General features: G+C 42.8%; 1 protein-coding gene across 4 annotated transcripts in view; it reads left to right on the top strand.

The window, feature by feature from the left end:
* The window catches only part of st3gal2 (ST3 beta-galactoside alpha-2,3-sialyltransferase 2), a 461,264-nt gene that overhangs the window by 396,116 nt on the left and 37,994 nt on the right, over nucleotides 1-27,154 (top strand). The window lies entirely within an intron of this gene.

Genomic DNA, 27,154 nt, shown 5'->3' with positions numbered 1-27,154 from the left:
TTTTTAAATAGGCTGTTGGGTCACCATTGGACCCGGGGGTCATTGCAGACCCGCCGCCGCCCATCTACTCCCACTATCCTTGGAGGCCGTGATTCAAGCTGGGCGGGCCTTTATTGGCCCGCCCATGTAAAATGATGGCGCAGGCCCGATCCACGCCCACCTGCGCCCACTGCCACTCTGCCCGCCAGCCAGAAAATTCTGCCCATGTAAATGGAAATGGATATGTAGGTATTTGGTCCATTGAAATTCAATCTAATGGGGTGAGAATATTTGCTGAGACTTATGACTCATTATTGATGGTGAGACCAGTATAATGCATGTGGAGTGATAAGGTTAAAATATAGCATTTGCCAAGTCTAACACCAATGCAATTATCAATCTGTCTCTGTATCCCACTCTATTTCACATAATATACACCATAACTGTAGGTGGAGAATATTAAATTCATCATGCTTATGAGTGGAGGAGAAAATCTAGTTTTTTGTTGGAATTTAATGCTGAAAACATATTATTTGAAACTGTAAGAATGATAAATAGATGCAAACCTGTGGGCAGCATGCCCATGATTTTCCAATATATACTGACATTGGGTAAGATTTCTCACCGACAATATATACATAGGAAATCTGAGATAGTAACTGCGTATAATTGCTGACCAATTTTAATTATATTAATATTCTGGGTTAAGGTTTTTGTTATGTCTTTCATCTTAATATTCTCCTATTCTGAAATCAGTTACTGATATTTTCCACCAGCTCCCCAGCACATGACAGGAGGGCAAATTGACAGTTGACACAATTTCTCAACCAGTTTTCAGATGTGTACAGTATGCATTAGAGGGGAGATTTTCCTGGATCAGGGCCAGGATGCACTGGATCCCTGAATGCAAGTATTGTATACTTGGGCAGATCGGAGCACCTACCTATGGGAACTAGCCTGATTTTCCGCAATTCAGCAGGAAATCCAGCCAATTTGCTGATTTTCACTTTGCCCATGTGATCCAGCACTCATAAACATCTAATCCCACTGTAGGGTGGTGTAAGGAGTGAATACTTGTGGATGGGGTGCCAATCAAGCAAGCTGCTTTGTCCTGGGTGGTGTCAAGCTTCTTCAGTTCTTTTGAAGCTGCACTCGTCCAGGCAGGTGGAGAGGTTTCTTTTTTAATCATTCTCAGGATGTGGGCTTCACTGGCTGGGCCAGCTTTTATTGCCCATCCCTAGTTGCCCTTGAGAAGGTGGTGATGAGCTGCCTTCTTGAACTGCTGCAGCCCATGTGGCGTAGATACACGTACAGTGCTGTTAGGAAGGGAGTTCCAGGTTTTTAACCCAGCAACAGTGAAGGAACGGATATATTTCTAACTCAGGATGGTGAGTGACTTGGAGGGGAACTTCCAGGTGGTGCTGTTCCCATCTATCTGCTGCCCTTGTGCTTCTAGGTGGTAGTGAACTTGGGTTTGTAAGGTGCTGTCTAAGGAACTGCAGTGCAACTTGTAGATGGTACACACTGCTCCTACTGTGCGTCGGTGGTGGAGGGAGTGAATGTTTGTGGATGTGGTGCCAATCAAACGGACTGCTTTGTCCTGGACGGTGTCCAGCTTCTTGAGTGTTGTGGAAGCTGCAGTCATCCAGGCAAGTGGAGAGTATTCCATCACGCTCCTGACTTACTCCTTGTAGACGGTGGATAGGCTTTGGGGAGTCAGGAGGTAAGTTACTTATCGCACGATTCCTAGCCTCTGACCCGATCTTGTAGCCACAGTATTTTTATGGCTAGTCCAGTTCAGTTTCTGGTCAATGGTAACCCCCAGTATGTTGAAAATGGGGTATTCAGTGATGATAATGCCATTGAACATCAAGGGGCAATGGTTAGATTCTCTCTTGTTGGACATAGTCATTGCCTGACTCTTGTGTCGTGTGAATGTTACTTGCCACTTGTCATCCCAAGCCAGGTCTTGCTGCATTTGGACATGGACTCCTCCAGTATCTGATGAGTCATGAATGGTGCTGAACATTGTGCAATCATCAGCGAACATCCCTTCTTCTGACCTTATGATGGAAGGTCATTGATGAAACAGCTGAAGATGGTTGGCCCTAGGACATTACCCTGAGGAACTCCTGCAGTGATGTCCTGGAGCTGAGATGACTGATCTCCAACAACCACAACCGCCTTCCTTTGTGCTAGGTATGACTCCAAGCAGTGGAGAGTTTTCCCCCTGATTCCCATTGACTCCAGTTTTGCTAGGGCTACTTAATGCCCACTTGGTCAAATGCTGCCTTGATGTCAAGGACAGTCACTCTCACCTCACCTTGGGAGTTCATCTCTTTTGCCCATGTTTGAACCAAGGCTGTAATGAGGTTAGGAGCTGAGTGGTCCTGGCAGAATCCAAATTGGGCATCAGTGAGCAGGTCATTGCTAAGCAAGTGCCACTTGATAGCACTGTTGACCCCTTCTATTACTTTACTGATGACCGAGAGTAGACTGATGGAGCGGTAATTGGCTGGGTTGGATTTGTCCTGCTTTTTGTGTACAGGACATACCTGGACAATTTTCCACATTGCCAGGTAGCTGCCAGTGTTGTAGCGGTACTGGAACGGCTTGGCTAGGGGGTGCGGCAAGTTCTGGAGCACAAGTCTTCAGTACTATTGCTGGAATATTGTCATGGCCCATAGCCTTTGCAGTATCCAATGCCTTCAGCCATTTCTTGATATCACGAGAAGTGAATTGAGTTGGCTGAAGACTGGCATCTGTGATGCTGGGACACCCAGAGAAGGCCGAGATGGATCATCCACTAGGCAGTTCTGGCTGAAGATTGTTGCGAATGTTTCAACCTTATCTTTTGCACTCAGCAGGTCTGACAGCATCTGTGGAGAGGAATACAGTTAACGTTTCGAGTCCATATGACTCTTCATCAAAATTAGTTCCTTAGTTCTGATGAGTCATACAGACTCGAAACATTAACTGTATTCCTCTCCACAGTTGCTGTCAAACGTGCTGAGTTTTTCCAGCTATGTTTGTTTCTGTTTCAGATTTCCAGCATCCGCAATATTTTGCTTTTATCTTTTGTACTGCTGTGCTGGGCTCCTCCATCATTGAAGATGGGGATATTTGTGGAGCCTCCTCCTCCAGTGAGTTGCTAATTGTCCACCAGCATTCACGACTGGATGTAGCAGGACTGCAGAGCTTAGATCTGATCCGTTGGTTGTGGGATCGCTTAGCTCTATCACCTGCTGCTTATGCTGTTTACCACGCAAGCAGAGCTGTGTTATAGCTTCAGCAGGTTGACACCTAGAGTATTCCATCATACTCCTGATTTGTGTCTTGTAGATGGTGGATAGGCTTTGGGGAGTCAGGTGGTGAGTTACTCGCAGTAGGATTCCTAGCCTCTGACCTGTTCTTGTAACCAAAGTATTTGTATAGCTAGTCCAGTTCAGTTCCTGGTCAATGGTAACCCCCAAGATGTTGATAGTGGGTGATTCAGCAATCATAATGGCATGGAATGTCAAGGGGCAATGGTTAGATTCCCTCTTGTTGGAGATGGTCATTGCCTGGAACTTGGGTGGCACGAATGTTACTCCCCACTTGTCAACCAAAGCCTGGATATTGTCCAGGTCTTGCTGCATTTGGACATGGACTGCTTCAGTATCTGAGGACTTGCGAATGGTGCTGAACATTGTGCAATCACCAGCGAACATCCCCACTTCTGATCTAATGATGGAAGGAAAGTCATTGATGAAACAGCTGAAGATGGTTGGCCCTAGGACACTACCCTGAGGAACTCCTGTATTGATGTCCTGGCACTGAGATCACTGACCCCCAACAACCACAACCATCTTCGTTGTGCTCGGTATGACTCCAACCAGTGGAAAGTTTTCCCCCTGATTCCCCCATTGACCCCAGTGTTGCTAGGGTTCCTTGATGCCACACCCAGGTCAAATACTGCCTTGATGTCAAAGGCAGTCACTCTCACCTCACCTGAGGAGTTCAGCTCTTTAGTCCATGTTTGACCAAAGCTGAAATGAAGTCAGTATCCAAGTGGCCTTGGTGGAATCCAAACTGAGCATCAGTGAGCAGGTTATTGCTAAGTATTTGCTGCTTGATAGCACTGTTGATGATCCCTTCTGCCACTTTACTGATGATCAGGACTAGACTGATGGGGCGGTAGTTGGCCCGATTGGATTTGTCCTGTTTTTTGTGTACAGGACATACCTGGGCAATTTTCCACATTGCTGGGTAGATGCCAGTGTTGAGTGTTGTAGCTGCACTGGAACAGCTTGGCTAGCGGTTTGGCAAGTTCTAGAGCCCAAGTAATCAGTACTATTGCCAGAATATTGTCAGGACCCATAGCCTTTGCAGTATCCAGTGGCTTCAGCATTTCTTGATATCCCGTGGGGTGCATTGAAGGCTGAAGACTGGCATCTGAGATGCTGGGGACCTCTGGAGAAGGCTGAAATGGATCAGCCACTTGGCACTTCCTGCTGAAGATTGTTGCAAATGCTTCAGCCTTATCTTTTGCACTGATGTGTAGGTCTCCCCCATCATTGAGGATGGGGATATTTGTGGAGCCTCCTCCAATTGTCCAACACCATTCCTAACTGGATATAGCAGGACTGCAGAACTTGTATCTGATCCGTTGGTTGTGGAACCGCCTAGCCCTGTCTATCACTTGCTGCTTATGCTGTTTGGCATGCAAATAGTCCTGTGTTGTAGCTACACCAGGTTGACACCTCATTTTTAGTCATGCCTGATGCTGCTCCTGGCATTCCCTTCTGCATTCTTCATTGAACTAGGGTTGATCCCCTGGCTTGACGATAATGGTAGAGTGGGGGGATATGCTGGACAATTAGGTTAAGGATTGTGGTTGAGTATAATTCTGCTGCTGCTGGCCCACAGTGCCTCATGGTTGCCCATTCTTGAGTTGCTAGATCTGTTCAAAATCTATTCCATTTAACACGGTGGTAGTGCCACACAACATGATGGAGGGTATCGTCAATATGAAGATGGGACTTCGTCTCCACGATGATTGTGCAGTGGCCGTTCCTACTGATAGTCTCATGGTATTATGACACAGCCGATGGTAAAGGCTGAGTTGTTGAAACCCCTGAGGGAAACTTGAAACAAATGTCATAACCCATTTTTGCAATTTGCATGTTTCGAGATGAAGGCTTTGAATTTGGTAGTAATAAGACCACTGAGTTTCAAGAGATTTTTATAAAACTAAATTAAACATTTATTAATACAAGAAAGATTGTTAACACATATATACTTGTACAAAATTACTAATATAATAACTACAAAATTCCCCCAGTTAATCTAACTCGCAGTTACACCCCCATTAAGGCAACAATAAATCTCATAGATATAGCAGCCTTTTGGCAAAGCACACCCTGGACAGTCACATTCAAAATGAGTTTCTTTCAGCTTTGGGTCTTTGCAGACAGCAAGTTGTGCTTTACAAGCTGGAGGTTTCTCACACTTGCTGGATCTTAAAATGCCTCCCCCTTACACATAATCTCCTTTCTCCTTTATACATATCTTTCCCTTTTATATGTAAATTTTCCATTGTATTACTGGGCTTTTAACATTACCTCTTCTAACAATAACATCTTTTCATCCTACCAATTTTATTAGTAAGCTGAAAAAAATAAACACATTGCTTAGCGTCTTCTAGCTAGGTGTAAGATCTCACCCACAGTCTTGAATGGTTTCTTTTAACAAATGCAAATCTACAGTGGTGTAGGTACACCCACAATACTGTTAGGAAGTGAGTTCCAGGATTTTGACCTAGTAACAGTGAAGGAACAGCGATATATTTCCAAGTCAGGATGTTGAGTGGCTTGGAGGGGAACTTGCAGGTGGTGGTATTCCCATCTATCTGCTGCTCTTGTCCTTCTAGGTGGTAGTGATCATGAAAGATGCTGTCAAAGGAGCCTTGGTGAATTCCTGCAGTGCATCTTTTAGATGGTACACACTGCTGCTACTGTGCGTCAGTGGTGGAGGGAGTGAATGCAATGCCAATCAAGCGGGCTGCTTTGTCCTGGACGGCGTCAAGCTTTTTGAGTGTTGTGGAAGCTGCACTCATCCAGGCAAGTGGAGAGTATTCCATCACGCTCCTGACTTGCTCCTTGTAGGTGATGGACAGGCTTTGGGGAGTCAGGAGGGGAGTTATTCATCACCCCTGATCTGCCCTTGTAGCCACAGTATTTATATGGCTAGTCCAGTTCAATTTTTGGTCAATGGTAACCCCCAGGATGTTGATAACGGGGGATTCAGTGATGGTAAAGCCATTGAACATCGAGGGGTGATGATTGGAGTCCTTTAGGACTCAGCCAGCTTGACCTGTAGTGGTGCTACCAAGCCACTCTTGGCAATGGACATTGAGGTCCCCACCCAGAGTACATTCTGCACCCTTGCTACTGTCAGTGCTTCCTCCAAGTGGTGTTCAATATGGAGGAGTCCTGATTCATCAACAGGCAGGGTGGGGAGCAGTACATGATAATCAGCAGGAGGTTTTCTTACCTATGTTTGGCCTGGTGCCATGAGACTTCATAGCATCCAGAGTCAATGTTGAGGACTCCCTGGAAACAGCCTCCCGACTGTACACCACTGTGCCACACCTCTGCTGTCCTGCTGGTGGATCAGGATATACCCAGGGATGGTGATGTCTGGGACATTATTTGTAAGGTATGATTCCCTAAGGATGACTGTCAGGCTGTTGTTTGACTAGTCTGTGAGTCAGCTCCCCCAATTTTGGCACAAGCCCCCAGATGTTAGTAAGGAGGACTTTGCAGGGTCAACAAGGGGCTGAGTTTGCCGTTGTTGTTTCCACTGTCTAGGTCGATGCCAGGTGGTTCATCCAGTTCCATTCCTTTTTAGCGCTTTGATACAACTGAGTGGCTCGCGAGGCCATTTCAGAGGGGAGTTAAGAGTCAACCATGTTGCTGTGTTTCTGGTGGCTAGACCAGGTAAGGATGGTAGATTTCCTTCCTTAAGGGACATTAGTGAACCAGATGGGTTTTAACAACAATCAACAATGGTTTCCTGGTCATAATTAGACTTTTAATTCCAGATTTTTATTGAATTCACATTCCACTATGGTCGTGTGATTCGAACCTGGGTCCACCAGAATATTACTCTGGGTCTCTGGATTACTAGTCCAGTGACAATACCACTATGCCACTACCTCCTCCATTTAAAGAAATAAATATATTAGTATCTATAACAAACTTTTGAAATAAGTATATCAGTAGCTTACAGTCGCTGGTTGCCATAATGAACATAAGTTACTATAACATTGACGATGAGGAGAAACCAAATTTGATTTGAAAACATGCTAAAAATAGAAATTTAATTCCCCCAGCACTAGCAAGGCTTGAAATGTGGTCAGAATCTAGTAGGAGCATGAATCTCATTGAGCTGCCTCCTCACAAATCACAGGCCTAAGAAGAACTTGTAGCTTTCTATTTTTGAAGACATTGCAAGGTATGAATCAATCTCAGTTTTTACAAAAAAATGTGGCTCTGCTTAGTAAGCATGCAACTGGTACAGCACTTTGCTCAAATTGTGTAAAAACAGCCATTTTCACTGTAGCTAGCTTTGTAAGTTTGAAATATAGTCTCCTCATACATTGAAATAATATAAGAAACTTGTAGGATAAGACTCATAAATCGGCCTGGCATGGAATTGAGGGGCATTGTGAAAGCACTGTTCTTTTTATATCTTTCTCAAGTAGGGTTACAAACAGCCTAGGGTTATGTTTTACTCTGTTTGGGAGTAATTTTATTAAGATATCAATATAAAACTTTCATTTTACACTCAATGGACACTATCCCTCTAGTCTTTTATAAGTATTAAGTGTTTCGCTTAATATAATGCCCTATCACATTGTTGAAACAGGTCAAAGTACTTCACATGATGAATTACTTCTAATTCAATGGCAAAACCATTGTTTTGACAACTGTTCATGACACAAATTCAGGACAACTATTCATGCATAAATAGCAAGAAGATGCAATGAATTATATGGGATTCTGAAGTAAGGGATGTTATTACTGTACACTGAAGCATTGGAAAGTGCTCATATAAAAGGAATTTGTAGGAACCAAAGTTTAACGATAGCAACAAACAGTATTGGAAAAATATAATAAAATAATGGCACTAAAAACTGACAAATCCCTCGGACCTAATGGTTTCCCCCCTTAAAGGATATGGTGGCCTGGCTGCTTTTTCTATTTTTAAATTAAAGTTTTCAGAACGTGCAAGAGAGGGCATCTTCTTGCTGAAGCGCATTCCCAATTACTTACTTTGTACTACAGTTTGGTGCTCCTCTGAAGCTGGAAGGCCTTTGATTAGCCTTATAAGACCATTGCCTCCCTTAATTAGACAGGAAACCCGCCTCCATGTCAATTAAGGGCATACCTACATGAAAATCTTAATCTCAATCAATTTCGCCCTTGGCGGTGTGATTCTGAGCTGAAAATAAACTCAATTCCTGTTTCCCATCTCCATGGCAGAAATTCAGCCCCTGGTGTGGGAAATTATTGGACAAGCTGACTGAACACTTAGAGAAATTTGAGCTGATTAGAGAGAACCAACATGGATTTGTAAACGATAGGTCATGTCTACTGAGCGTAATTGAATTTTTTGAGGAACTAACTCAAGTATTAGACAGGGGATCGTCTGTTGGTGTTGTTTATACAGAATTCCAGAATGCATTCAGTAATGTTTCACATAATAGAATGTTAGCTACAATTAAAGTGCACGAGATTAAAGGCAAATTATGAATGGCCAGTGTAGTTCCATTGTTTAAGAAGGGTAGCAGGGATAATCCCGGAAATTACAGGCTCGTGAGCCTTACGTCGGTGGTAAGGAAATTATTGGAGAAGATTCTACGTGACAGAATTTACTACCATTTGGAAGAAAATGGGTGTATTAGTGAGAGGCAGCATGGTTTTGTGTAGGGGAGGTCGTGTCTCACTAACTTCCTCGAGTTTTTCAAGGAAGTGACAAAGATGATCAACGATGGAAGGGCAGTGGATGTTATATACATGGATTTCAGTAAGGCCTTTGACAAAGTCCCTCATGGCAGACTGGTACAGAAGGTAAAGTCGCACAGGATCAGAGGTGAGCTGGCAAGATGGATACAGAATTGGCTTGGTCATAGAAGACAGAGGGTAGCAGTGGAAGGGTGCTTTTCTGAATGGAGAGCTGTGACTAGTGGTGTTCCGCAGGGATCAGTGCTAGGTCCTTTGCTGTTTGTAGTATACGTAAATGATTTGGAGGAAAATGTAACTGGGCTAATTAGTAAGTTTGCAGATGACACTAAGATTGGAGGAGTTGCAGATAGTGAAGAGGATTGTCAAGGGATACAACGGGATATAGATCGGTTGGAGACTTGGGCGGAGAAATGGCAGATGGAGTTTAATCCGGACAAATGCGAGGTGATGCATTTTGGAAGGTCTAATACAGGCAGGAATTATACAGTAAATGGCAGAACCCTTAAGGGCATTGACGGGCAGAGGGATCTGGGTGTACAGGTCCATAGGTCACTGAAAGTGGCAACGCAGGTGGATAAGGTAGTCAGGAAGGCATATGGCATGCTTGCCTTCATTGGCAGGGATATTGAGTATAAGAGCTGGGAAGTCATGCTGCAGCTGTATTGAACCTTGGTTAGGCCACACTTGGAATATTGTGTGCAATTCTGGTCGCCACATTACCATAAGAATATGGAGGCGTTGGAGAGGGTGCAGAGGAGGTTTACCAGGATGCTGCCTGGTCTGGAGATTATTAGCTATGAGGAGAGGTTGAAGAAACTCGGATTGTTCTCACTAGCAACGGAGATTGAGGGGCGACTTGATAGAAATTTACAAAATTATGAGTGGCATGGACAGAGTAGATAGTCAGAAGCTTTTTCCCAGGGTAGAAGAGTCAATTACTAGGGAACATAGATTTAAGGTGAGAGGAGAAAACTTTAGAGGAGATGTGCGGGGCAAGTTTTTTACGCAGAGTGTAGTGAGTGTCTGGAATTCGCTGCCAGAGGAGGTGGTGGAAGCAGGTACGATAGTGGTGTTTAAGAGGCAGCTTGACAAATACATGGATAGGATGAGAATAGAGGGCTACGGACCCAGGAAGTGCAAAATGTTTTAGTTTGACAGGCAATATGATCAGCGCAGGCTTGGAGGGCCGAAGGGCCTGTTCCTGTGCTGTACTTTTCTTTGTTCTTTATTGACCCGGTTAGGAGTTTTAGGAAACAGGTGAGTCTTGACTTGAGCCTTGTGGAAGATAAAGTAGTTCTGAGGAGTCAGCTGGTGAACTGCTTGTGACAGTGCTCTTCCCCTGCCCTGTTCTTATAGTAACTGTGTTGGTATAATTGGTTCAGTTTGGCTTCTTATCTATGATGACCTCATAATTTTGCTGGTAGGGGACCGGATTATGGGTGGTTTCATTGAAGGCCAGGGGAGGTGCTTGGGTTTTCTCTTATTGGAGAAGATTCCACCTGGCACTCGTGTGGCACACGTGTGACTTGCCACTTGTCAAATGAAGCCTGGATGTCACCCAGGTTCTGTAACTAGGCTAGTACTAGGCTAGTATGGACTGCTTTATTACTGGCAGAGAATGGAGTTGAACACTGTGGAATCTTGAGTGAGCAGCCTACTCCTTACATTATGTTGGAAGGAAATTCATAAATGATGTAGCTGAAGATAGTTGGATTGTCTTGAAGAACTTCTGGAGATTGGTTGACCATAGACAACTACAACCATCCTCCTTTATGTCAGATAAACCTCTAGCCATTGGATGATTTTCTCTTTGAGCTCCACTGACCTCAATTTTGCTTGAACCACCTTGATGAATATTGGAGGGAGAGGAAGATATTTTTTTTTAAATATAGTCAGCAAGCTTAATTTGAGAAAAATATAAACCAGGATCAATTGCTGATAACATTTTGATATTTAATTATTCAACACTTTCAAAAGCTGTTCCCAGGCAGACATTTTATTTTGAAATGCATTCAATTATGACAAGATACAGTTAGAAGAGAGGAATGAATGGTTTCCTATCAAAATCAGATCAATCCTACTTCCCTGTCTCTATCCAGTGACTTTTTCTGAAAATTTCATATTGTGGACATTGGGCGGTATCTTGTGCCCTGCTGGCAACTTCGGTTGCGGGGAGGCCTTCCTGCCTCCACCCCGATTAAGTCCAGGGCAGGAAAGCTCCTGGACAGCCTTCCCTCCATCAATGTCAACTGAGGGCCTTAAGTAAGCAATTAAGGGCCTCATCCGGGCACCACTGGTGTTACCCAGCAGCAGGCGAGGGACTTACCATGCGGGGATCACGACAATCAAACTCTGGTGCATTTGCTTACAGGCTCCTGGGGGGTGGGGGGGGGGCAGGATCTCATCCAAAGTCACTCAGTGCCTGATTGAGGAACCTGGCATCAGGAAGATGGGGGCCTGCTGAAAGCCTTTGCTGCCGACACCCCTTACCCCTCCCTCAATGACCCCTGCCCCACAACCCCTCCCTCCCACCATCACTCCCTTGTGCCTGGGCTCTGCCTTGATCTGAGGTCTCAGAGGATATAGCACTGGCAGCCACAACCACTTGCCCCAGTGATGCTGCTGTGTACGGAAGAGCTTCAGGCCTCTGATTGGCTGGCAGCTCTTGGTGGGCCTGCTGGATGTCTGGCCCTGGGGTCCTTGATCCTGGGGGAAGGTCCAGCGCTGGCCTGTTAAGTGCCTGAGTGGCACAAGATGCAGCAGGTCTTCTCGAAAAGAGGCTCACTAGCTTTCCAACTGGCGTATGAGACCCCTGTCGCCTCCATAATGTTTTGCCCATCAAGTGAAGACAGGTTTATGATGAGCTATGATGCCTCCCAAACAGTCTGTCAATATGGGCTAGAGATGAATTATCGGCACCAGTGTCAGGCACCCCAGCAAGATTCAGAGTTGTTAGCAGAAAAGATAAAATTGGAAGAATAAAAATGCCTTTTTAAAAATGTATTCCCTCATCTGGCTCATTGGAGGATCTCTGCCTGCTCCATTACATTCCACAATGAGGAAGAAAATGATCTCCACTAAAGCAGGCCTTTATTTAGCATCTTCAGAGTTTTGCACCAGTCGCATCAAAGCTGAGAAATTTTGTTAAACCCCAGATTTGAGGCCTGGGGTTTCATTTGTTAATCTGCAAAACTTCTGAACTCCTAACTTCCTGAAATACTTGTGTTTTTTATGACAATCTTCTGAAGTCAATTTGGCTCAATGCTGGTAAATTAAGAACAAAAACAAAAATACCTGAAAAAACTCAGCAGGTCGGGCAGCATCTGCGGAGAGGAACACAGTTAACATTCCACATGACTCACCAACAGAACTAAGGAAAAATAGAAAAGAGGTGAAATATAAGCTGGTTTGAGGGGGTGGGGCTGGGACAAGAAGAGCTGAATAGAGGGCCAGTGATAAGTGGAGATAACCAAAAGTTATCACGGACAAAAGGACAAAGAGGTGTTGAAGGTGGTGATATTATCTAAAGGAAGGTGCTAATTAAGGGTAGAAAGCAGGACGAGCAAGGTACAGATAGCCCTAGTGAGGGTGGGGTGAAGGAATCGAAAAATGCTAAAAGATAGAGATAAAACAATGGATGGAAATGCATTTAAAAATAATGGAAATAGGTGGGAAAAGAAAAATCTATATAAATTATTGGAAAAAACAAAAAGGAGGGGGAAAATCAGAAAGGGGATGGGGATGGAGGAGAGAGTTCATGATCTAAAATTGTTGAACTCAATATTCAGTCCGGAAGGCTGTAAAGTGCCTAGTCGGAAGATGAGGTGTTGTTCCTCCAGTTTGGGTTGAGCTTCACTGGAACAATGCAACAAGCCAAGGACGGACATGTGGGCATGAGAGCAGGGTGGAGTGTTGAAATGGCAAGCAACAGGGAGGTCTGGGTAATGCTTGCGGACAGACTGAAGGTGTTCTGCAAAGCGGTCACCCAGTCTGTGTTTGGTCTCCCCCTCTTTGTTTTTTCCAATAATTTATATAGACTTTTCTTTTCGCACCTATTTCCATTATTTTTAAATGTATTTCCATCCATTGTTTTATCTCTACCTTTTAGCCTTTTTCGATTCCCTCACCCCACCACCACAAGGGCTATCTGTACCTTGCTCGTCCTGCTTTCTACCCTTAATTAGCACATTCCTTTAGATAATATCATCACCTTCAACACCTCTTTGTCCTTTTGTCTGTGACATCTTTTGGTTATCTCCACCTATCACTGGCCCTCTATCCAGCTCTTCTTGTCCTAACCCCCCCACCCCACTTAAACCAGCTTATATTTCACGCCTTTTCTATTTTTCCTTAGTTCTGTTGAAGAGTCATGTGGACTCGAAACGTTAACTGTGTTCCTCTCCACAGATGCTGCCAGACCTGCTGAGTTTTTCCAGGTATTTTTGTTTTTGTTTTGGATTTCCAGCATCCGCCGTTTTTTGCTTTTATCTCACTGGTAAATTAAGTGTCACCGTCTAACGTCTGGACAATTAGCTTTGAGTAACAAACCTTCACTCACTATAATTAATAGAGGCTGTATTCTAATTCTTATCTATTAGTTTTCAGCCATGTTACTTTAATGTTGTGACACATACTGTGAGCAAACAAATGCAGGAAAGTGACAGTTTTCATTTGCTTCAGTTTAGAATGGAAGATCTGATAGTTTTAGAAACTTGACTTCTTTAGATCCCTCCATTAGCCTTTCTTATTTCTTCAAACACTTGGCATTTAAGAGGTATTGTCTGATCCCAACAGCTCTGTAAATAAATGCACCACCAGATGTGACACGAAAGATATAGACCAGTAGACTGGCTTTTGCTCAAGCAATCCAAAACCATTCCACTTCCCCGAACTTTCTCTTCTGCCCTGCACCTTTCTCTGCTTTAAATTTTTATCCAATTGTTTATTAAAACACTGCACCATGGAACGATGGAACATGGAACAATATTACAGCTCCTGAGCTTAGCAGGACCATTAGAGGAGCTTCCTGCTGTAGGTAGGCTTTGGGGACCCTTACATAGCAATATTCAAGCTCCTTATGTGTTGGCCGTGGCTTAGTTGGTAGCACTCTTGCCCCTGAATTATAAGGCTCTGGGTTCAAGTCTCACTCCAGCACTTGAGCATAAAAATCAAGGAAGTACTGCACTCTCAGAGGTGCTGTCTTTCAGCTGAGTCATTAAACCAATGCCTGCATTGGGTGGATATAAAAAAATCCATGGCATTAATTGAAAAAGAGCAGGGGAGTTATCCATGATATCCTGGCCAATAGCTATCCATCAAAAGACATATTATCTGGTCATTATCACCTTGTTATTTGTGGGTTCTTGCTGTGTGCAAACTGGCTGCTGCATTTCCTACATTACAACAAAAAGTGCTTCATCGGCTGTAAAGTGCTTTAAAATGCCCATTGGTCATGAAAAGCACAATATAAATGTAAGTCTTTTTTTTCCTTTTGACAAAGCACTCTATATTTCACAACAATTCTCTTTGTAAAGAAATTTCTCCTAACCTCTCTCCACAGTTCTTTCTGTTGTCAAGCTTAAACTGTCTCCCCAACCAGAAAAAATAATTGTTCCTATTCACTCTATAAAAATCCTTCATTAATTTGAAAACCTTGACTAAATCTCCTCTTAGCCTCCTCAGCCCTGGTGTAAGTAATCGCAGTAACTCGAACCTCTCTGCATAACTGTAGTTTCCCAGCCTATTTTGAATTCATGTTTTTGGGACTGTTCATAACTGCCACTTTGCAGCCAGGTATCTTTAAGGAAATAGATCTGTCACTGCTTTTCTCCACGAGAAACCTTTGTAAACTTGTCTCGTCGTGAAGATATTCCATTGACTTACATAGAATCTACATCACAGAAACAAGCCATTCAGCCCAGCTGGTCTATGCCAGTGATTATACTCCACATGCACCTTCTCCCATCCCTCTTCAGCTAATCCTATCAGTATATCTCTCTCATGTACTTTTCTAGCTTCCCTTTAAACACATCCATAGCACAGGTCAGTCATGGTGAATTGTGGGTGTGAGTTGTGGAAGCTGTACCCAGTCGTTCCATACCATAGCATGAGAAAGACCTTTTGATGCATTAATACAGAGCGAATTACTTTCCTCCATTCTTCACGTCCTCCAAGGAGCCCCATCTCAGAGCTAAAAAGGCTAATTCAACATAACAGTGCAGTTCGGGCCTCAGATCACTGACCATTTATAAAAACAATTCAGGTTAATTACTTCTTAATTATATGCATCGTCAGTTTTTATAATCTAACTAAAATTCCGTGAAATGTAATTTTAGGTTGCTTCTTTTCATTTGATGAGAGCAGTGATGCAAAGCTGCCCTGAAATTTCATTTCTTGTAATGAGAGAAAATGAAAGTGATTACCATTTGATCAGTCAGTAACAAAGAGCTCTTTCTGATCCAAGCATACATTCAAAACCATTTGTTTCTCTTGTCAGAATCATTTAGTAACTTTAACTCTTCCAACCCTGGAGACTGCGAGTCACTTGCCAGCTGACACCTGTGTGCTGTTGAGCAGCAATGCTGACAGCCAGCATTTAGCTAATGCTTCTGCACCAAGATAACGCAAACCGCAAAGAGTGGCAAGGCATGGCTCACTCTGGATTTTCTCTCCTTCGCCCAGCTCATTTCCCGAGGAATACTTGCACTCCCCAGGAGACAGTTCGAAGGGCATTGACAACCCTCAGGGCTCACCCATGTGACATCCTTTCATATGTGAGCATCTTTGCTGATGATGCTGCCATCACCTGTATCCCACAGGCTGATTTCTAAAAATTTATTCATGGGATGTGGGCTTCGCTGGCTGGGCCAGCTTTTATTACCCATCCCTAGTTTCCTTTGCGAAAGTGGTGGTGAGCTGCCTTCTTGAACCGCTGCAGTCCATTATTCCTCACCGTAGCCCGATGTACCTTCTAATCTGTACAGTTCAGTACCTCACTGATTGGTATATTTAACCAAAAGCTTAGAGCTGGGGAGACAGTGGCATAGTGGTAATGAGTAATCCAGAAGCTCATATTCATGGGACGTGTGTTCAAATCCCACCACAGCAGCTGGTGGAAGTTAAATTGAATTTATAAATATGGAATATAAAATTAGTCTCACTAATAGTGACCATGACTTCTATTGTTGATTGTTGTAAACACACATCTGGTTCACTAATGTCCTTTAGGGAAGAAATCTATCATCCTTACCCTATCTGGCCTCCATGTGTCTTCACACCCACAGCAATGTGGTTGACTCTTATCTGCCTTTTGAAATAGCGTAGCAAACCACTCAGTTCAAGGACAATTAGGGATGGATAATAAATGCTGGCCTTGCCACATCCCAATGAAAGAATAAAGAAAAAATGTGCTTTCAGTGTCTGTTAAAAGGGAAACTCTCCTCTGGTAAAGACTGAGTGGTAGGTACTAAACTTTAGATCTGTCAAAGTTACTTGTTGTTCAAGCCATTTTAGCTAATGTAAAAAATAGTAACTTTTGAGATAAGCTTTTGGACAAAAAGACTTTCTGGTGCATATAATTAAGCATATAATATCGTGTAATATTTTGTGAACCTAGAGTAATTTATAATATTTATATTCTCAGCATGTTGCAAAATGATTCACAATTATTTTTGAAGTATAATCACTGTTGTTATGTGGAGAAATGTGGCAGCCAATTTTATCATAACCAATAAATGAAATAAAAAGCCTGTTAATCTATTTTTAATGGCATTTGATTAGAGATGGTTAGGACACTTGGGGGATTTGCTAGTCTTCTTCAATAGTGCCAAATCCTCCTAAAGAGAAAAACAGGGCCTCCAGTTTAATAATTCAACCAAACAATTGTGCCTCTGATAGTGCAGCTCTCCCCAGCACTACCATGAAATACAGCAAAGATTATGTGCTCAAGTCCTAGAGTGGGGATCGAACCTAAAATCTTTTGACTCAGGGATTAGAACTGATTCAAGCTAAACGTACTTAGATCATCATAATTTCTGACAATGTATCATACAGATGTTAAAACTAGCACAGAGTTATTTTTAAAAAGACATAGAAATATTGGAAATGTTCTAATTGAATGAGCAAACAAGCTCATGAGGCTGAATGGCCAACCCCTGTTCCTATGCAATCTAATGTTTGAAATTACATATGTGATATTAGTAATGCATGTATTAAAGCTCCATATAAAATTCCCTTGTCTACTATTATAACCAATGTGTTAACACATCTATTACACTATCAGGCAAAGATTTTGTACATATGGCAGCAGATTTATTATTAAAATGTTGCTTAATATGATTTCAATTGTATTATAAAAATGTTCGGAATACAGAGCAGGTCTGTCAGCTTCTGAAAGGAACATGCAGCTCAAAATTTGTACTGTGATTAATTCTAATTTAGTTTCATTTCATTAATAAAAATGTGTTATTTCTTGATTCAGATACTGGCAGATCTATTGTGCATTTTCTATGTACTTTTGTATTGAAATTTAAAACTGCAGCAATCCCATTTAGAACTATCTTTTGATTGTCCAAGTACATAAAATATGATATAACAATACCCTCGCAACACCTAACCCCAAGAAAATAGATCATATGGTTGAAAGATGAGACCAGAGTATTTTGTAAACATAGGAATGTACGAATTAGGAGCAGGAATGGCCCACTTGACCCCTCAAGCCTGCTCCGCCATTTAGTAAGATCATGGCTGACCTGATTTTAGTCTCATATTCCTGCCTACCCCCAATAACCTTTCACTCCCTTGCTTATCATGAATCTATCTACTTACGCCTTAAATTAATTCAAGGACTCTGCTTCAACCATCTTTTGAGGGTGAGAATTCCAAAGTCTCACAACTCTCTGAAAGAAAAAGAATTTCCTCATCTCTGTCCTAAATGGGCAACCCCTTATATTGAAAAAGTGACCCTGCGTTCTAGATTCATCACAAGAGGGATTATCCTTTACACATCCACCCTGTCAAGTCCTCTCCAGATCTTAAATGTTTCAATCAAGTCACCTCATATTCTTCTGAACTTCAACAGATACAAGCCTAGCCTGTCCAGCCTTTTCTCATAAGAAAACCTGCCCATTCCAGGTATTAATCCAGTAAACCTTCTCTGAACTGCTTCTAATGCATTTAAATCTTTTGTTAAACAAGGAGACCAATACTGTACATAGTACTTTAGATGTAATCTCACCAATGCCCTGTATAACTGAAGCTTAACCTCCCTATTCTTGTATTCAATTCCCCTTGCAATAAACGATAACATTCTATTAGCTTTGCTAATTATTTGCTACACCTACATAGTAACCTTTTGCAATTCATGCGCTAGGATACCCAGATCCCTCTGCATCTCAGAGCTCTGCAATCTCTCACCGTTAGATAATATGCCTCTTTTTTATTCATCCAGCCAAAATGGACAGCCCAACATTTTCCTACATTATACTCCATTTGCCAGATCTTTGCCCATTCACCTTTGGTAGCCTCCTTACATCCTCTTCACAACTTACTTTTCTAACTATCTTTGTGTCATCAGCAAATTTAGCATATCATACCCTTCATCCAAATCATTTATATAAATTGTAAAGAATTGAGGCCGCAGCACAGATCCCAGTGGCACAGCACTCATCACATCCTGCCAACCAGAAAATGTTTATGTCTAGTTCCTGTTTCCTGTTAGCTAACTAATCTTCTATCCATGCCAATATGTTAACCCCTACACCATGAGCTTTTATTTTCTGCAATAACCTTTGATGATGCACCTTATCAAATGCTTTCTGAAAGCCTAAGTACAGTACATCCACCAGTTCCCCTTTATCCACAACACACGTTACTTATTCAAAGAATTCCAATAACTTGGTTAAACATGATTTCCCTTTCAGAAAACCATGCTGACTCTGCCTGATTAATTTGAATTTATCTGAGTACTCTGTTAAAACATATTTAATCATAGCTTCTAACATATTCCCTGTGACAGATGTTAAACTAACTGGCCTAAGGTTTCCTGCTTTCTGTCTCCCTCCCTTTTTAAATAAAGAAGTTACATTAGCTATTTTCCAATCTAATGGAATATTCCCTGAATCTAGGGAGTTTTGGAAATTAAAACCAACACATTAACTATTTCATTAGCCACTTCTTTTAAGACCCTAGGAGGAAATCCATCAGGACCCAGGGGCCTGTCAACCCGCAGTTCCAATGATTTGCTAAATAACATTTCGCTGGTGATTGTAATTTCTATGAGTTTTTCCCTCCCTTCCAATTCTTAATTTACAGCTATTCCTGGAATGTTACATGTACCCTCTATAGTGAAGACAGATGCAAAATACCTGTTCAATTCACCTTCCATCTTCTTATTTTCCATAATTAATTCCCCAAGCTCACTGTCTATAGGACAAATGTTCACTTTGTTAACTCTTTTCTTTTTTAAATATCTAATGAAACTCTTACCGTCTGTCTTTGTATTTCTAGCTAGCTTTCTCTTGTACTCTAATTTTTCCCTCCTTATTAATCTTTTAGTCATTCTTTGCTGTTTTTTATATTCTGTCCAATCTTCTGATCTGCCACCCAACTTTGTACAATTATATGCTTTTTCTTTAAGTTTGATACTATATTTAGCTTTTTTTAGGTAACCACAGATGGTGGATCCTCCCTTTGGAATTTTTCTTTCTTGTTGGAATGATTCTGAAAAATCTCCTTAACTGTCTGCCACTGGATCTCTATTGACCTACCCCTTAACCTAAATTACCAGTTCAGTTTCACTAGCTCTGCTTTCATGCCCACATAATTGCCCTTATTTAAGTTTAAAACACTAGTGTTAGACCCAGTCTCCTCTCCCTCAAACTGATTGTAAAATTCAATCATATTATGATCACTGCTGCCTAGAGGTGCCTTCACTATGAGGTCATTAATTAATCCTATCTCATTGCACAATACCAGGTCCAGTGTAGCCTGCTCCCTGGTTGGCTGCAGAATGTGCTGATCTAAGAAATTGTCTTGAAAACATTCTATTAATTTTTCATCTATGCTACCTTTACCCACCTGGTTGTTCCAGACTATATATAGATTAAAATCCCCCATGATAATCGCTGTACCTTTCTGACAAGCTCCCACTATTTCTTGGAAAAACTCAGCAGGATTGGCAGCATTGGCGGAGAAGGGCACAGTTGATGTTTCGAGTCCCCATGACCCTTCAACAACTGTGCTCTTCTCCGCTGATGCTGCCAGATCTGCTGAGTTTTTCCAGATATTTCTGTTTCTGATTTTGTTTTAGATTTCCAGCATCTGCAGTTTTCTGCTTTTATCCCACTATTTCTTCTTTGATACCTCGTCCTGCCGTGTGATTACTGTTAGGGGGCCTGTACACCACTCCCACAAACGACCTCACCTTTATCATTCCTCACCTCTACCCAAACCACTTCTATATCCTGGTTTCCTGCACTTAGGCCATCCTTCTCTAATGAGTTAATGTCATTTTTAATTAACAGAGCCACCCCTCCACCTTTTCCTAACTTCTTATCCTTCCTACAAGTCACAAAACCTTCAATGCTTAGGTCCCCGTCTATCCCATCCTAAAGTCATATCTCTGTAATGACTTATATTGTACTTACTTATCTCTATTTGCACCATTAGTTTTGTTTCAAATGTTACATGCATTCAGATACAGAGCCTAAAGTTTTGTCCATTTATTATTTTTGTAACCTCTAGCCTTATCTATTGGTTTACTCTTAGACTTGTATTCTCTGTCCCTTCCTGTCATGATCTGTTTATCATTTCCCACTCTTACCTTGCCTCTACTCTTTAATTTATCACATCTTTCCACATTTGATTCCTTGCCCCCACGAGTTAGTTTAAAAGCCTTTCTACTTCCCTAATGCAATTCAAAAGAACACTCACCCCAACACGGTTGGGGTGTAGACCGTCCCAACAGTACAGCCCCCACTTTCTCCCAGAACTGGTGCCAGTGCCCCACGGACCAGAACCCACTTCTCCCACACCAGTCTTAGAGCCATGCATTCATCTTTCTAATCCCCTTTGCCCTTTGCCAATTTGCTCGTGGCTCAGGTAATAATCTAGAACCTTTGAGCTTCTGCTTCTTAATTTGGTACCTAACTCCTCATACTGACTATGCAGAACCTCTTTCCTTGTCCTACCTATGTCATTGGTACTTAAATGAACCACGATGACTGGACCCTCCCCCTCCCATTGCAAGTCCCTCTCCAGCCCTGAGCAGATGTCCCAAACCCTGGCACTGGGCAGGCAACACAGCCGTTTGGACTCTCGCTCTTGTCTTCAGAGAACAGTGTCGATCCCCCTCACTATACTGTGCCCCACTACCACTATATTCCTGTCTGCTCACCCCTCTTGAGTGGCTTCCCGTACCATGGTGCCATGGCCAGTCTGTTCATCCACCTTGTAGACCTTAGCTTTCATGCACACAGGTTGTGAGCACCTCAAACCTGTTTGAGAGCACCTCAAACCTGTTTGAGAGCACCTCAAACCTGTTTGAGAGCACCTCAAACCTGTTTGAGAATTGCAAAGTCTGAGGCTCATCAACTACTGTCTGCTCAGTCCCTTTACCTGACTCACTGACAGTCACGTCCTCCTGTCCCTCACTGCTGACCAAAACAGACAATCCTATTCTAAGAGGTGTGACTCTTCTAGAACAAGGTGCTCAGGTATTTCTCACCCTCCCTTATATTGCGCAATGTCTGCAGTTTGGCTTCCAGACCAATAATCCTGATCTGGAATTCCTCTAGCTGCTTACGCTTTCTGCAGACCTGTTTGTCCTGGATCGCCTTGGTGTCCAAACGTACCCACATTCTACAACTACAACATAACATCTGTCCTGCCATTGTTATTTATGTTATTTAGTTAATTTAATTGAATTACTTTTTTAAATAACTTAGAGTACTTCCTATGTATGCTATAATTTATTGTGTTTATTAACTGCTAGTACCACTGACAACTAAAAGTTACACATTTCTTAACTACACGGGTATGTGTTTTAGTTGTTCAATTATTTAATTTTAATTTTAAAGTTTTAGTTCTCTGTTATTTATAGATTTACTTTCGCCCCCTGTGTCCTAAGCTGGCTATTAACATACTGTCCCTAACACTAAGCACTTACTGACCAATCAACTTACTATCAACTTACAAAAGTACAGTACCTATACTATTTTAAACCCTAGGAACAGAATAAACTGTAACCACTTACTAGACACTCACCAGATACTCACTAAACAGCTAGCTTCTTCTCCAACCAATCGATTTGCTTCTTTGCTGTGATGCCACTATTTATTTTCTCACGCTGTTTTCAATCTCCTGACAGCCTCTCCACTCCAGGTGTTTTTAGACTCCCCACTGCCTCTCCACTCGTGCAATTCCCCACTCTACCATTACCACCGAGCCAGGGGATCAACCTTGGTTCAATGAAGAGTTCAGGAGGAGCAGAACCATGCATAAAAATGAGGAGTCAACCTGGTGAAGCTTAACAACACAGCAGTACTTGGGTGCTTAGCAGCATAAGCAGCAAGTGATAGCAAGGGCTAAGCAATTCTACAACCAACGGATCAGATCTAAGCTCTGCAGTCCTGCCATATCCAGTCATGAATAGTGTTGGACGATAAAAAAAATCACTGGAGGAAGAGGCTGCAAAAATATTTCCATCCTCAATGATGGAGAAGCCCAGCACATCAGTGCAAAAGATAAGGTTGAAGCATTCATAGCAATCTTCAGCCATAAGTGGCAAGTGAATGATCCATCTCGGCCTCCTCCAGAGGTCCCCAGCATCACAGATGCCAGTCTTCAGTCAATTCAATTCACTGCACGTGATATCAAGAAGCAGCTGAAGTCATTGGACACTGCAAAGGCTATGGGCCCTGACAACATTCCAGCAATAATACTGAAGACTTGTGCTCCAGAACTTGCCGTGCCCCAAGTCAAGCTGTTCCAGTACAGCTGCAACACTGGCATCTACCCAAGAATGTGGAAAATTGCCCAGGTATGTCCTTTACACAAAAAACAGGACAAATCTTACCTGACCAATGACCACCCCATCAGTCTACTCCCAATCATCAGTAAAATGATGGAAGGGGTCATGAATGATGCTATTAAGCGGTACTTGCATAGCAATAACCTGCTCACTGTTGCCCAGTTTGGGCCCTGTCAAGGCCAATCAGCTCCTGACTTCAACACAGTCTTGGTTCAATCATGGACAAAAGAGCTGAACTCCAGAGGTGAAGTGAGAGTGACTGCCCTTGACGTAAAGGCAGCTTTTGACCAAGTGTGGATCAAGGAGTCCTAGTAAAACTGGAGTCAATGGGAATCAGGGGAATAACTCTCTGCTGGTTGGAGTCATACCTAGCACAAAGGAAGATGGTTGTTGTTGTTGGAGGTCAATTATCTCAGTTCCAGGGCTTCACTGCAGGAGTTCCTCAGGGTAGTGTCCTAGGTCCAGCCATCTTCAGCTGCTTCATTAATGACCTTCCTTCCATCATAAGGTCAGAAGTGGCGATGTTCACTGATGATTGCACATCAGCACCATTTGCAATTCCTCAGATACTGAAGCAGTCTCTGTCCAAATGCAGCAAGACCTGGACAATATCCAGGCTTGGGCTGACAAGTGGCAAGTAACATTCGTGTCATACAAGTGTCAGTTAATGACCATCCCCAACAGGCGAGAATCTAACCATCGCCCCTTGATAGTCAATGGCATTAACATCACTGAATCCCCGCTAACAACATCCTGGGATTACCATTGACAAGAAAGGGAACTGCTCTAACCACATAAATACTGTGCCTGCAAGAGCAGGTCAGAGTCTTGGAATACTGCGAAGAGTAACGCACCCGCTGACTTCCCAAAGCCTGTCCACCATCTGCAAGATTCAAGACAGGAGTGTGATGGAATACTCTTGACTTGCCTGGATGAGTACAGCTCCAACAACATTCAAGAAGCTTAACACCATCCAGGACAAAGCAGCCCGCTTGATTGACACCCCTTCCAAAAACATTCACTCCCTTTATCATTGATGAACAGTGGCAGCAATATGTACCATCTACAAGATGCACTGCAGAAACTCACCAAGGCTCCTTAGGCAGCACCTTCCAAACCCACAGCCGCTACCATCAAGAAGGACAATGGCAGCAAAAATATGGGAAAATTACCACCTGGCAGTTCCCCTCCAAGCCACTCATGATCTTGACATGGAAATATATCGCTGTTCCTTCATTGTCGCTGGGTCAAAAATCCTGGAATTCCTTCTCTAAAAGCATTGTGGGTGTACCTACAGCACAGGGTCTGCAGCAGTTCAAGAAGGAAGCTCACCAACACGTTCTCAAGGGCAATTAGGGTTGGGCAATAAATGCTGGCCTAGCCAGTGATGCCTACATCCCACAAATTAATTTTAAAAATCTCCCGACTGCCTCTCCACTCACACTGTTTTCAGACCCCCGACTGCCTCTCCACTCACGCTGTTTTCAACCTCCGGACTGCCTCTCCACTCCCGGTGCTTTCAACCTCCAGACTGCCTCTCCTCTCACGTTGTTTTCAATCTCCTGCCAGCATCTATTCTCGCGCTGTTTTCAATCTCTTAACAACCTCTCCCCTCAAGCTGTTTTCAATCTCCTGACTGCCTTTCCTCTCGCGCTGTTTTCAACCTACCAACTGCCTCTCCTCTCGCGCTGTTTCCAATCTACCAACTGCCTTTCCTCTCGCACTCTTTTCAGACTCCTGACTGTCCCTCCACTTGTGCTGTTTCCAATCTCCCAACTGCCTTTCTACTCCCACTGTTTTCAGACTCCCGACTCACAACGAGGAAGATGCAGGGTTTCCATCCCGGCACGTGTGCCTGCAAGGGTTCATGCTTAATTGTACCTCTGATACTCCTCTTGACAATTACAGCAATCCATTAACATGTTATCTCTGAACATAGCATGGTCATTTATTGCATGCAGGATATATCTCATAACCAGGTGCAATCTTCCCTGTCCACTGGATTATCAGCTGCACTTTACAACTCAGTGCAGTTTTAGGGCTATCATGCTTATCTGACTGAATGAGACCATTACTCATTCTCCTGTGGAAACCGTTCTGACTGAAATGGATTGCGTAGTGATTTTATGCTAATAAGACTGTGCCTCTGCTGCATGTGAGATGTGTGTCTCCTCCTGTGTAGGGTTGGATATAATGGCATTGTTTTTAACTGGGGCATATTCACTTTTTCACCAGAGCGAATTGGTTTGAACTTTAACTAGTCAAAATTAAGAAATGAAGTTGTAGTTAGGGAATGTAGCAATTTGGGTGACTTCTGTATTATATTTTTAACTGACTTTAGATAGACAAGCCAAATGTATTCCAGAAATACACTGCAGTGGCATCCCAAAAGCTGTTTTTATATATTTTTCTTTTGGATTCCAAGAGCCAACTATCTATAGCTCACTGCAATCTGATGACCAAGACAACACTGGGTATACATGTTGCCAGGCTAAAAAAAACACTGAACTAACTGTGGGCAATGGCTCACAGATGTAGTACTTTTCTGTATAACATGCTGCTTGCAAATAAATTCGAGTACCAGTGTTAGCCTGAACATAATGGTCTCAACGTGTCTTATTTAATACCACTTAGAAAAGACTGAATACACAAATTATTAAAATAATAAAACAACAATCTTAAAGTGACACGATTTTTTTATTTGTTAATTAATTTATTCATTTGTTATTCATTATTACTTTACTTGTATATATCAATAACCTGACACTCAGTTTGGGTTCCGCCAGTGCCACTCAGCTCCTGATCTCATTACAGCCTTGGTCCAAACATGGACAAAAGAGCTGAACTCCAGGAGCAAAGTTAAAGTGACTGTCCTTGATATCCAGGCATCATTTGACTGAGCGTGGCATCATGGACCCCAGGCAAAATTGAAGTTAATGGGAATCAGGGGGGGAAACCCTTCACTGGTTGGAGTCATACCTAGCACAAAGGAAGGTGGTTGTTGTTGTTAGAGGCCAATCATCTCAGCCACAGGGCATTGCTGCAGGAGTTCCTCAGGGTAGTTTCCTAGATCATCTTGAGCTGCTGCTTCCCTCCATCATAAGGTCAGAACTGAGGATATTCACTGATGATTGGACAATATTCAGTACCATTCACTACTCAGATACTGAAGAAGCCCATGTATATATGCAGCAAGACCTGCACAACATTTAGGCTTGGGCAGCTAAGTGGCAAGTAATATTCACATCACACAAGTGCCGTGCAGACAATAACCATCTGCAATGAGACAGAATCTAACCATCTTCCCTTGACATTCAATGCATTACCATCACTTAATTCCCCACTATCAAAACCCTGGGTGTACCCATTGCCCAAAAACTGAACTGCACCAGCCTTGTAAATACTGTGGCTACAATAGCATGTCAGAGACTAGAATTCTGAGGTGAGTAACTCATCGCCTGTCTCGCCAAAGCCTATCCAGTGGCTTCAAGATACGTCAGGAGTGTGATGGAATACTCTCCACTTGCCTGGATGAATGCAGCTCCTCAGCTGTCAAGAAACTCAACATCAGCCTGCTGGGTCTGCATTCTATCCACCAATGTAAACATTCAATGTACACATTTTTTTGGCAGGAGTGTGTATCATATATAAGCTGCACTGCAGCAACTCACAAAGGCTCCTTCGACAGCACCTTCCAAACCTGCGACCTCTACCACCTAGAAGGAAAAGAGCAGCAGGTGCCTGGAAACACCATTATCTGCACATTCCTCTCCAAGCCACACACCATCCTGGCTTGGAACTATATTGCCATCCCTTCAATGTTGCTGGATCAAAACCTGGAAGTCCCTTTGCTAACAGCACTGTGGGAGTATACACACCAGATGGACTGCAGCAGTTCAAGAAGACGGTTCACCATCACCTTCTCAAGCCCATTTAGGGATGGGTAAGAAATGTTGGCCAGCAATGCCCACATCCCATAAAAGAAGAAAAAATTGTGAGCATCGCTGGCAATGCTAGATTACCCATCCATAATTGCTGTTGAAAAGATTGTGGTGAGCCATCTTCTTGAACCATAGCAGGTGGTGCTGTTTGACACAGTGACAATGAAGAAACTGTGATATAATTCCAAATCAGG

This window comes from Carcharodon carcharias, chromosome 7 (assembly GCF_017639515.1).
Source record: "Carcharodon carcharias isolate sCarCar2 chromosome 7, sCarCar2.pri, whole genome shotgun sequence".
Classification (NCBI taxonomy): domain Eukaryota; kingdom Metazoa; phylum Chordata; class Chondrichthyes; order Lamniformes; family Lamnidae; genus Carcharodon; species Carcharodon carcharias.
The sequence above is the reverse complement of the archived record's forward strand: the minus strand, read 5'-3'. Positions and strand labels throughout refer to the sequence as shown.